The sequence below is a fragment of the Eptesicus fuscus genome, chromosome 12 (assembly GCF_027574615.1).
Source record: "Eptesicus fuscus isolate TK198812 chromosome 12, DD_ASM_mEF_20220401, whole genome shotgun sequence".
NCBI lineage: Eukaryota > Metazoa > Chordata > Mammalia > Chiroptera > Vespertilionidae > Eptesicus > Eptesicus fuscus.
Window position 1 is genome coordinate 80968383 of NC_072484.1, and position 12328 is coordinate 80980710.

The following is a 12328-nucleotide window of genomic DNA, read 5'->3' on the forward strand; positions in this document are numbered from 1 at the left end:
TGTAAGCTGCGTCTTCTGTTTTCCTTGACTTTTTTTAGCCTGAGGACGAGCTGCAGTCAGTGTACTGAGGGGTAGCTAAAACTGATAGAAAACCCACTATCTTAATTTTTTTAATTTTCAGTTATAATTTACATTCAATAATATCCTGTATTAGTTTCAGGTGTGCAGCAAAGCAGTTAGACAATCATATACTTTATAAAGTGTCCCCCCTCCCCCAATATTTTCAGTACCCACCTGGCACCACACATAGTTATGACAATATTATTGACTATATTCCCTGTGCTGTACTTCACATCCCATAACTATTTTGCAACTATCAATTTGTACTTCTTAATCCCTTCACCTTTTTCATCCAGTCCCCCAGCCTCACTCCCCTCTGGCAACCTCAGTCTGTTCTCCGTACCTATGAGTCTGTTTCGACTTTGTTTGTTCATTTATTTTGTTCTTTTGATTCCACATATAAGGGAAATTACATGGTACTTATATTTCTATGACTGTCTTATTTCACTGAGCATAGTATATAGTACCCTCTGGTTCCATGCATGTTGTCACAAATGGTAAGATTTCATTCTTTTTATGGTCAAGGAATATTCCATTGTATATATAGGGTGGCCCCCAAAAATGTATACACACACTTTGAATAATTATAAAAGCAGTGTTTGTTAAAATACATTTCATTTTCAAAATTGAGCTATCAGCTGTTAAAGTGTGCATACATTTGGGGGGATGCCCTATGTGTACCACCACTTTTCTTTTTGTTTTAGTTTAAATTCTTTATTGTTGAAAGTATTACATATATCACCATCACTCGTCTCCTGATGGGCACTTGCACAGGTCCTCAGAGGACCTGCTTGAATGAACAGAAGATGGGTTTGCTCATTAGCTGGCCCAATGCTTCTAAAGTACTTGAAATCATTTCCCTCTCCAAAGTATCTCTTACCCACTATGATCTTTCATCTAACTCTTGAACTCATACTGGCTTTTTATTAGAATCAGAATCTGAATCTTTCCACACAACTGAGACCCAAAACTAAAAAGATGATATCGCAGCTTTCGGAAGATCAGTTGAATTCTTATTAAAAGCTGGGCACTGGCCATGCCCCACTGTACACCTCGCCCTGTGGTCCCTGCAGCGGCAGCATGAGGAGGCCTTTATTTATTGTCCACATTTTATGTAGAAAGTAAGTAATTGCCCGAAGTCACGCTATGGTCGGCGATGAAGCTGGGACTGCAGGAGCTGTGCCCTGCCAGGATATCACGCCACCTTTCCCGTGTGGGCGCTAGGGTAGAGGGGGAAATGACACAGGAAGCTGAAAATAACTGGGCTTTCCGGAGAAGAGGAAATGGAAAGAAGACGTGGAAGGAACGACCAGTCCTCACCTTCATTCAAACCAGCAAGAGGACATGACCTCACTGACTCCGACAGAATGACTTAGGAAACCCATGCTTTCTGTCCCTCTCCCCAGCCTGTGTGATATGAACTGGTCCCCACTGGCCCATCCAGGCTCTAGCTCCTCATGTCCTTGAATCAGGGAACACCTCCTCTCTGGAATTCTCTAGGCAGGGACATGAGTTGACCTTCCTGGCTCCCTGGTCACACAAGCCTTGCAGTGGCCATGCCCCTGGGCCCCCTGAATTGGGACATCACCCTGCTGGGGCGAGGCAGGGAATCAGCAGGTGCTAGGGAGTGAGAAAATCATATCAGCCTATAATCCTGTTACTGGGAATTCCCCCAGGTTCCTTCTGCCATTTTTCCTTGCTGCTACATCTCCACCCACTGCTGCTCCTAAAGTTTACACCCTGGTTCCACCGAACTAGGCCAGCTGGGGGGTTCACTTTCACCGGATTAAACCAGACTATGAGTGTCAGGTGGCAGAGAGGGACCCTAATGCTCCCCAGAAACAATCCTGGTTTCGTGTTCCAACCTTTCTTTACCTTCCCCCAGGCATTCACACAGGGTGACGGCATACAGCTGTACTGGTGTATAGAGCATAAACTTACAGAGTATAAAAAGCACAATGGCCCCTTATTCACATACTCTCACTTGTCCTCAACTATGAGGATGCCAGCATCAACTTACACTTGCCCTCAAGGACCTCTGCACTTATATCCTAATTCCCTTAGCAATTCCCAAGAAACCCGAGGTAAAGGAACTCAGATGGAAAGGGCAAAATTCTGCCTTCAATAACTGACTACCCACACCTTCCTCCACCCTCCACAGCCCCCAGTAGTCATATGGGGATCCATAAAGCCTTTGAGACATTCTGCCAAGAAATTGGTAGCGCAGGATGTTTCTAGAAGAGTGACCACATGTCTGGTTGGCCCAGGACAGCCCCAGTTTATGACGATTGTACTGGTAGTCCCAACAGTTTAGCATTGATTTGTCCCAGACAAAAGTGTCCCAGTTTGGAGAATAAATTATACAATCTTTTTTTTTTTAATCCTCACCCAAGGATATGTTTTGTTGTTGTTGTTGTTGTTGTTGTTTGTTTGTTTGTTTTTAGTGAAAGAAATATTGATGTTGGAGAGAAACATCAATCCCCGACTGGGGATTGAACCAGCAGGCTAGATATGTGCCCTGACCAGAAATCAAATCCGCAGCCTTTTGGTATACAGGACAACGCTCCAACCAACTGAGCCTTCCAGCCAGGGGGAATGGAATCACCCGTCTGATAAGCCACCAATGGGTCAGCCCAGAGAGACTGGGAGAAGGTAGCATCGGCTTGTTATCCAATAACACAAAGACATTAAGAATCATTTAATTGGGCAGCTACCGTGTAAAATACATGTATGTTATATTTTTATAATGCATATATATAACATATGTGTGTATACATACTATAGATATATATAGCTACCATTGAAGATTAGACACTCCTCAACCTGTCAACCTCTGGACTAAGAGCTCTATGGGCCTCACCTCTTTTACTTGTTAAACCACTGGTCCTCACACATAAGCTTACATCAGAATCACCCCGATTTCTGGTTAAAACATGGATTTCTAGCCCAAACCGGTTTGGCTCAGTGGATAGAGCATCGGCCTGCGGACTGAAAGGTCCCAGGTTCGATTCCGGTCAAGGGCATGTACCTTGGTTGCGGGCACATCCCCAGTAGGGGTTGTGCAAGAGGCAGCTGATCGATGTTTCTCTATCATCGACGTTTCTAACTCTATCCCTCTCTCTTACTCTCTGTAAAAAACCAATAAAATATATATTTTATTTTTTTAAAAAAAAACATGGATTTCTAGATGGAACTGACTCCCAAACCTCGTTCCTTTTGTGAGCATGGTGGTTCCCAGATTCCAGGCTTAAAAAGAAGACCACAGTCATGATAACCAACTTCTGCCACGAAGGCATTAACAGTGCCCTGGGAGGTGGGGGTGGCAGAGTAACAACCTGAAGGACTCTGGATCCGGAATGACCAGGAGATGCCACGCCACCTGCCAACTTAAACAGCTCACCTTGAGACAGTTATACAGCAGGAATCATGCTGGTGTGTTTTTTTAATCCTTTGTATTTGGGAGTCTCTCCTTCTATTTTTTCAACAGATTAGCCTTTATCCTAACTAAAATACCATAGCTCCGTTCACCCAAGGCTTGGCTCATCCTTGCCAGCCCCTTACCTGACTGCTTTTCTGTCCAGCTTTCTGACAATCTCCTGGCAACAGATACCAAGATAGCAGGATATTTTAATTAGGCATTTTAATGTTCTGAGCATTTTGCTTGTCTAGATTGATTTGCTTTATAATTTTACCATTTCTCCTTTATGCTGCTTGGAAATATAACCAATGTCAATGATGACTACATTTTGGAGACAACTGTTCTTTAATCAGTAGTCACCACTTCAAAATCGGTATGGCTACAGTAACATAGCTTCATCAAAATGACCCACTTAAATAGCTTGCTCCCACTCATTATCGGGGAAACTGTAAACCACTGTGGATGAAAAAGGGGCCACATACTAAACCTGGCAAGCTCAGGGGAGGCCTGTATGGTGGGCCTTACAAACTCAGAGGTCAAAGTAACTACATAGGATGGTCTGAAATTAAAACTTTCTAACTAAAAGCAAGTCATGGCCTGACCGGTGTGGCTCAGGGGTTGAGCATCGACCCAGGAACCAAGAGGTCACTGTTGATTCCAAGTCAGGGCACATGCCCCGACTGTAGCTTGATTCCCAGTAGGGGATGTGCAGGAGCAGCCGATCAATGATGTTTCTCTCTTCTCAGTGTTTCTATCTCTCTATTTCTCTCCTTTCCTCTCTCTCTAAAAATCAATGAAAATTTTAAAAATATAAAATAAAAGCAGGTCATGAAGGGTAGTCATGTCGTAGGCCAGTATCTCCCTTGACAAAGGTCAAATCTTTACCTTGACTGACCCTGTCTATTGTCTTTTTGCTTCTGGGATAACATACCTTTGGAATGTCAGGGTAATTTCCTTTTTTCGAAACCTCTCAGGGCAATCTGCCACGTGAGCAGGGGACCACAGAACCATTCACTGCTATTGTTATTCAGTTCATTGTTAATTGTTAACTATCCTGCACCTGCGTATATAGAAGAAATATGTGTCTACTATATTTGTTTTACTTGTTATCCAACCCCAGAATTTTCCCCTGCTTTGCTTTCTCCCACCTTCCTAATCTGTCACCAGTGGCTTTCATGCCACCCCCTAAGCCTCCTCCTTAGACTGTAGTATATAAAATAAGGTGCAAAACTGCCATTCTCTGGAGCATTTTCTCAACCACTGAGATTTTGCTTCTCAGCAATTGTTGTCAGTTTGGCTCAAATAAACTCATACAAATTCTCTACAGGTTTGGACATTTCTTACTTCAACATTTACTTGGCGTAATGCAGCAAGAAGCCCACCCAGGACCACCTCACAGACCCGAACCCATACTAAGTACCAGCAGGGGCCCGTTGTGCCCACCGGCTCCTCGCTTTGATTCAGGTAAGCTTGGGTGAGTTTTGTTTGGAATACCAGACCTCTGTGTGTGTGTGTGTGTGTGTGTGTGTGTGTGTGTGATTGATTTTAGAGAGAGAGAAAGGGAGAGGGATAGAAAGAAAGAAACATCAATGTGAGAAACATTGGTCAGTTGCCTCCTGTTTACATTACCTTTCAGTGCATGGATCAATGTTCAATCACTGAGCCACACCCTGGAACCTTCCTGTTTTAAGGTAAGAGGCCCTGACTTTATTTGAGCTGTGAAAAAAAAATAAAAAATCATTGAGGTGGAACTACAGGTTAAGAGTTGAGATAACCCAGGCTAAGGATAAATGTTAACTGAGGACAGGAGACAAAAAAAATGGGTGACTGGTTTTTAATTTGGCTTTTCAATTGGAACTGCTTACTGAGAGTCTGAACAAAACCTTTTGTTGGATAAATGCGAGTCTGAATTTACTCCCTCCCACTTGAATTTCCGGTATTCTTAGGTGACTAAGAATCTGTGTGGACATGTCAGAGGGTATCCTTCATGCATGCAGGATCCCCATAAGGAATTCCAACTCAACTGTAATTAAATAGTTGGCTTATCAGAGGACTCGCACATAAAAGTTGGTTGCCTAGCGATCCAGCTGTATTAGGCAGGCAGGGAGAAAAACCAAGACACCTAAGAGGGTTGAGATGACTCGGGAGGTGACAGCCCCTTAGACCTCAAACCATAACCAGCACACTTCAACCTACTGCACAATATCCCTAAAAATTTTGTTCAGATTGCAGGTCTCAAAATAAACCAAAATTAACATGGGAAATTGTGTCTCCGAGGATGAGAACTCCCAGCCCTTAGCCCCCGTTCATACTTCTGCAGAGATACAATTAATAGGAAGCCTTTACTTGCAAGTATTTGCAGAAATGGGAAGATTTAACTAGAGGCGATATCAACTTATGATAGCCAAAATGGAACTCTTTTGACGCCTAAATTAATTTTTGAATGCAAAATTAGAAAAAGCTGGCTCTAAAATTAAACTGAATGAAAGGAAGCATATCTTAATTGGAAATTAGAAGCTTCTGGGAAAGACTCAGATAAATTATTTTCTCTACAAAACGTTAAGAAAATTTTATAAACTGTCTCTGAACTAAAGAAGGCTTCTGCAGCTAATAAATGCCCACAGCCCATTCCTCCCCTTCTACAGTTCCTCTGCTATATCCTTTGCTATCTCCCTTCTTCCTTCCCCTTTTATCTCCTCTACTAGGGGCCCGGTGCATGAAATTCGTGCACTGGGGTGGGGTCCCTCAACCCAGCCTGCCCCCTCTCACAGACTGGGAGCCCTCAGGGGATGTCCTACTGATGGCTTAGGCCCGCTCCCCATTGGCAGCAGACCTAAGCCACAGTCTGGCCTCCCTCTGCAGGAGGCGACCATGCTGATCAGGGGAAGGTATCAGCCCCATCACCCCACTGCTGCAGCCACTGCCAGCCACCGCAGCCAAGGTGTTTTCATCAACACAGACTCCAGTCCCTTCACCATGAAAAAAGGACAACTTTCTTTAGGTATTTTCAAGATGTCTCTTTCATAGGATATAACATTTCTTTCTTTCTTTTTTTTTTTATCCTCACCTGAGGATATGTTTCCATTGATTTTTAGAGTTTATGGAAGAGAGAAGGAGAGACAGAGAGAAACATCAATGTGAGAGGGACACTTTGATTGGTTGCCTCCTGCATGAGCCCTGACCTGGGCCCTGGCCAGGGAGGAGCCTGTAACCTAGGTACATGCCCTTGATCAGAATCGAACCTGGACCCTGCGGTCGGCAGGCCAAGGCTCTATCCACTGAGCCAAACTGGCTAGGGCAGGATATGACATTTCTTAGCCTCTCCAGCAGCGGACCTTCGTTTTTTCCTCCAGGAGTGTGGTGGAAAAACGCTAGATCACCTTCTTGGATTCTAATTACCCAAGTTACCAAGAACACTGAGAGTGGCAGCATACAGGGAGCTTAGCCAATGAGCAGTCAGAAAAGGTCTTTACGCTCGAACTGGTTTGGCTCAGTGGATAGAGCGTCGGCCTGCAGACTGAAGGGTCCCAGGTTTGATTCCTGTTAAGGGCATGTATCTTGGTTGGGGGCACATCCCCAGTGGGGAGTGTGCAGGAGGCAGCTGATCGATGTTTCTCTCTCATCGATGTTTCCAACTATCTATCCCTCTCCCCTCTTCTCTGTAAAAAATCAATAATATATATTTTTTAAAAGAAAAGAAAAGGTGTTTCCTCTGTAGCTCATGCACAGAGGACCCCCTGTGTTGTGTCCACTGGGCTAGAGGCATGTCCTCATGGCCAGGGGGACACTGCCACCGGGGCACACCCCCAAGGCTAGCAGCCCCGCATTGTGGGCACTGGGCTGGGGGTGTGGACCTGGGCCACCGCTTGGCACCAGCCCATGCACAAGCAGCCACGGGGTGGGAACATCTGCCTCCAGCCACTTGGCGCCTGCGCCCATAGGCCCAGAGTGGCCGGGGGCATTCTGGGACCCTGGCCGCTCAGGGCCTATGCGTGGGCCTACAGGCTAGGAGCAGCCTGGGTCCCTAGGATGTTCCCGGGACCCAGGCCACTTGGCACCTGCGTATGGAAATTAACCTGCCATCTTTTTTGGGTTTATTTGCATACTCACCCCTGATTGGCTAGTGGGAATCTCAGAGGTATAGTCAATTTGCATCTTTCTCTTTCATTAGTGTAGATATATCCTCCACTACCACTGCCTACTGACCTAGGGGAAAATGAGAATAGAAATTCAGACAAGGTTAATCCAGGAATTCCAGCAGCTCCCTTCAGGGAAAAGCCATTCCCAGGCAGAGGAGAACACTTCTGTCAGTCAACTGGCTGTTGCTTTCTGTGCCTGGCATTACTTGAACTCATTATAACAGTCTTAACCCAGCAACTTTGCTACCTTCTTTGCAGGATGAAGACATTCATGATTGTGTTTTGCTTACTGACCATCTTCTTATTCCTAGGAATGGTTTACAGGAAACTCCTATTGATAATGCTGACTTAATTTGGTTGGTGGATGGATCTCTGATAGATGAAAGGGGATGTTACCAAGCTAGATATGCAATAAATTCCATGGCAGACAGTTGAAAGCTCTTATTCACCTGAATAAGATCTGTCCAACAAGCTGAATTAATTGTTGTAACTTGGGCTTGTCAATTGGCCAAATATCAAATAACTACTATTTACATTAATAGTAGCTATGCTATTGGTGTAGCTCACAACCTTAGAATGTTGTAGAAGCTGCAAGGCTTCTTAACTTTCTCAGGGCAGCCCATAAAGAATGGAAAATACATTGTAGAATTATTAGATGTCATACAAAATTGACACAATTGGCAGTTATCAAACTTCCAGAGCATCCTAAAGCTGCCACCATGAAAGCAAAAGGAAATACCGTACTTTCCGGCGTATAAGACGACTGGGCGTATAAGATATTCCTGGGTTAAAAAGTGGTTTTATACGCCAGAAAATATGGTATATTGGACTATATTGATGGGATTAGATATAATGGATTAGATATATTGGACTACCGTATTTTCCGGCGTATAAGATGACTTTTTAACCCAGGAAAATCTTATATGCCCAGTCGTCTTATACGCCAGAAAATACAGTAATTTAGCTGATGCTGCAGCTAGACAGGCAGCATTAAACAGCCATATTATCCAGACCCAATAATCCTCCTTGTTTCCTATTAAATCAATAAAAGACTCTCTTTTGCAGTTCCAATAGACAGCTGAGATAAGAGGATATGGCAACAAAAAGGGGGAATCTTTGACTCAAAGAGATGTGGTTTGGACCCAATCAGACACCAATCTTAACTTTAGTGACACAAATACCTATACTTTAACATGTACAATAGCTAATACATTGGGGTCCTGAAAAGATGATTTCATGAAGTAAACAATATTACTGGAAACCTTCTCCAACTGTAGCTCATAAAGTGTATAGCAGATGTTCTATCTGTCCAAATATAATGCTAGAAAATAATCCCAAGGACATTCCCACTTCCTTTAGATCCACTTGAGGTATGGAACTTTGGGTTTCATCCAAATTCCACCATCTCAAGAACGTAATGTGTATTAGTTATGATTTGTATGGGTTTTTTTTTTTTACTTGGTTGAGGCATTCTGTTATAGGAGAGCAACTGCCCTCACAATAGGTAAATTATTATTGGGGAAAATTAATTCCCAATTGGGGAATTCCCTCTGAGTTACAGTGATTGAGTGACTCATTTCACTGGGCAAATAATACAATTTATTTGTAATATTTGGCCTATTCTGCAGAATTTTCATTGTGCCTATCATCCCACTTCTCTGGATTGGTGAAACATACAAATGGTACAATTAAAACTCAACTGGGAAAATTTTCAAAAGCTTTTCATCTCCCTTGGCCTAAAGCTCTCCTTATAGTTCTCCTCAACCTAAAATCTACTTCTGTTAGTAAACACATAGCTTTTCTCCTCATTAAATAGTCACTGGTCACCCTATGCTTCCAGATGAAGGGCTATATGAATCAACCTTACTAAAAGGAGACATTCTGCATTATTATCAAGCACTTATTAACCAGTTTATAGGGACTGATAAATTAGTAACCAATTTATTTCACAGTGAGCTCCCAAAAGACAAAAACCTCAAGGACCATGAATTACAACTGTTGTAAAAGACATCAATTAAAGACTCTCTCCAACGTCATTGGAAGGGACCTTATCAGGTACTTAACTGTGAATGACAGTTGGCTCCACCTACAGCGGAGATCAAAGACTTCCAGGGGACGAGAAGCCACTGACACCAGAGATAGACACCTTTCCCACGAAATTGACAAGGCCTGTACTCCTACAAATTGATGTTGAAGTTTGTTTGATTGTCTTTACCTGTCTGCTAATATTAGTCATAACAATAATTATACTTGTTCTTTGGGCTTTTCTCAAACCTTGTATATATAGCCCAGCTGTTAATACTTGCTGAAGGTATATAAAATAACTTTTGTATTATCCATAATACTATTTATGGTTTCTCTTGAAATTTAGAAGGAATGTTAGTGCAGAGGGAATGAAAGGAATGTTTGCATTTTTAACAGAAGTTTAAAATAAGTAGTTTGTCCTAATACGTTGGTTATTTCTGAATGAAGAACAGGGGAAGCTGAAGGTGAGTGGAAAAGAAATATTCAGAAAGGAATTTTATATCCCTCTGTAACTGCTGCTGAGGCACAGGAATTTTACTTTTGAAATTCTTACTGTCCTCCTGGCCTCTGTTATTTTTAGATGGCAATTGTAATTTACATCATTGTGTTCTTACAGCCTTGGCCCTGAATAAACCTTAAAGTTACAGCTTCCATTTGTACAACTAGCAGGAATCAGATGAATAATAAACAGCACTTGAGTGCTTCCAATGGGAAGTGAATGCCCCATTGTAAATGGGGACCCATCTCATAGTCAGATTGTGAAAACTGGAGAGTTGTATGGTGTGCCCTGACACTATCTATACTAGTATATATAAAAGGCTAAAAGTCCAACCTTCCAACCTGTCGCTATGATGCGCACTGACCACCAGGGAGCAGATGCTCAACGCAGGAGCTGCCATGACGTGCATTGGCCATTTATAGAGAAACGGCACTGTGGACCTGGCACTCACAAAGCAACACTCGGCTTCCCCCAAGTAGGACACAAGCCCCACCACCACCCCAGAGTGACCCGATGCTGCTGAGACCCCATGGCACAAAATGCAGCCCATAGCCCAGCCCAGCCCTGAATGGTGGCTGTGGGAGCCAGGTAATGATGTCATGTAGCAACGTCCGGCTACTTCTCCCTAGCAACTAGTCTCCTTGGGATTCTTCAGCCCAGGAACCTGACTTGCTTTATAGCCAGATGCAAACATTTTACAGTTTAACCAAATGTTTGTGATGTGTTTTCCTGTGCCTCATCTCATTTGATCCTCACAGAAGTCCTGGAGTAGGTAGATAGGAGACTCTGTGGAATCCTATTTTCTTTTCATTAGCCGGAAAACGGAGATTTAGAAAGCTTAGAAACTTGACTCGACTGAAAAGAAGAAATGGTGGACCTTTAAAATGACTTCAGGTTTTCTCACTGAGTAGAATATAGTCAAATACTGCTGCAGTTTAAATATTTTACCTTTTGTTCTCCATGCGTGATCTATAATAATAATCTGCTTCGTGTTGATATTTACTTCTGTGTTGCTAACTATTACCTGAAAGAGAAGTTGGGTTGCTTCACTAGGCTGGAAAAAGTTTAGCTATATCAGAAGGCTGGTCTAATTAAGCAAGTTTATTTTATATATATAAAAGGCTAAGTTGACTCGCACATGCACAATACATATAAAGCTCTCACTGGCGCCAATCACATGTATGTGTTTCAATCTGTCATTGTTGATCATGAATTTGGTTGACACTTCTATTATAGAGAAAGGGCAAATAGCAATATTAAAATATTTCTTCTCATTAATTTCCTTTCAATGTGCATGAATTCGTGCACTAGTAAGTAAATGTTACACTAGGTGCAAAATACAGAGAAGTGAAACAGACAGAAAAACCTAGATCATGATAGCTTATAGGTTAGAAATGATCCAGAGTGTTTTCCTTAATGAAGAACTTAAGATCTGACTGCCTCCCATTTACCTGCTTTTCACTTTTGAGAAAAATTTGGTCTTGACTTCCATCCAAGGTTATGGTCTTGCCCTATTGCCCACGGTCCATTACTCAGCAAGACAAACACTGACACTAAGTCTTCCTAGGAATGAGTCTTCCTAGCACAGGGGGACCACATTATCCAGCCAAAAGGTTGGTCATCAATGCATCCTTTGGATTGATTTATGACCAAAAGGATAAGTGTAGATGAAAAAGTGGCTCAGAAGAGGCCTGCATGGTGGGCCTTACAAACTCAGAGGCCAAAAGTAACCACATTGGATGGTCTGAAATTAAACATTTCTAACTAAAAGCTAGTCATGGTAGGTAGCCATGTCTTAGGTTGTATCTTCCTTGGCAAAGGTCAATCTCTACCTTAACTGAGCCTGTCTATTGTCTTTTGGCATCTACAATAACATACCTTTGGAATGTCAGGGTAATTTCCTTTTTCTAGACAGCAGAGCAGGAGACCACAGAACCCCTCACTGTTATTGTTACCCTGTTAATTGTTAACTGTTAACTATCCTGCACCCACCTATGTAAAAGAAGTATGTGTCTATCCATTTTATTTTTTATCTAATCCCAGAGATGCCTCCCCTCCCTTCCCTCCTTCCCCCACCTTTTTCCACCCCATACCCATTTGCTTTCTTCCACCTCCCTAATGTATCACTGTGGGTTTCATGTAACCCCCTTAAGCCTCCTCTTTTGATTGTAAAACACCACAACAACT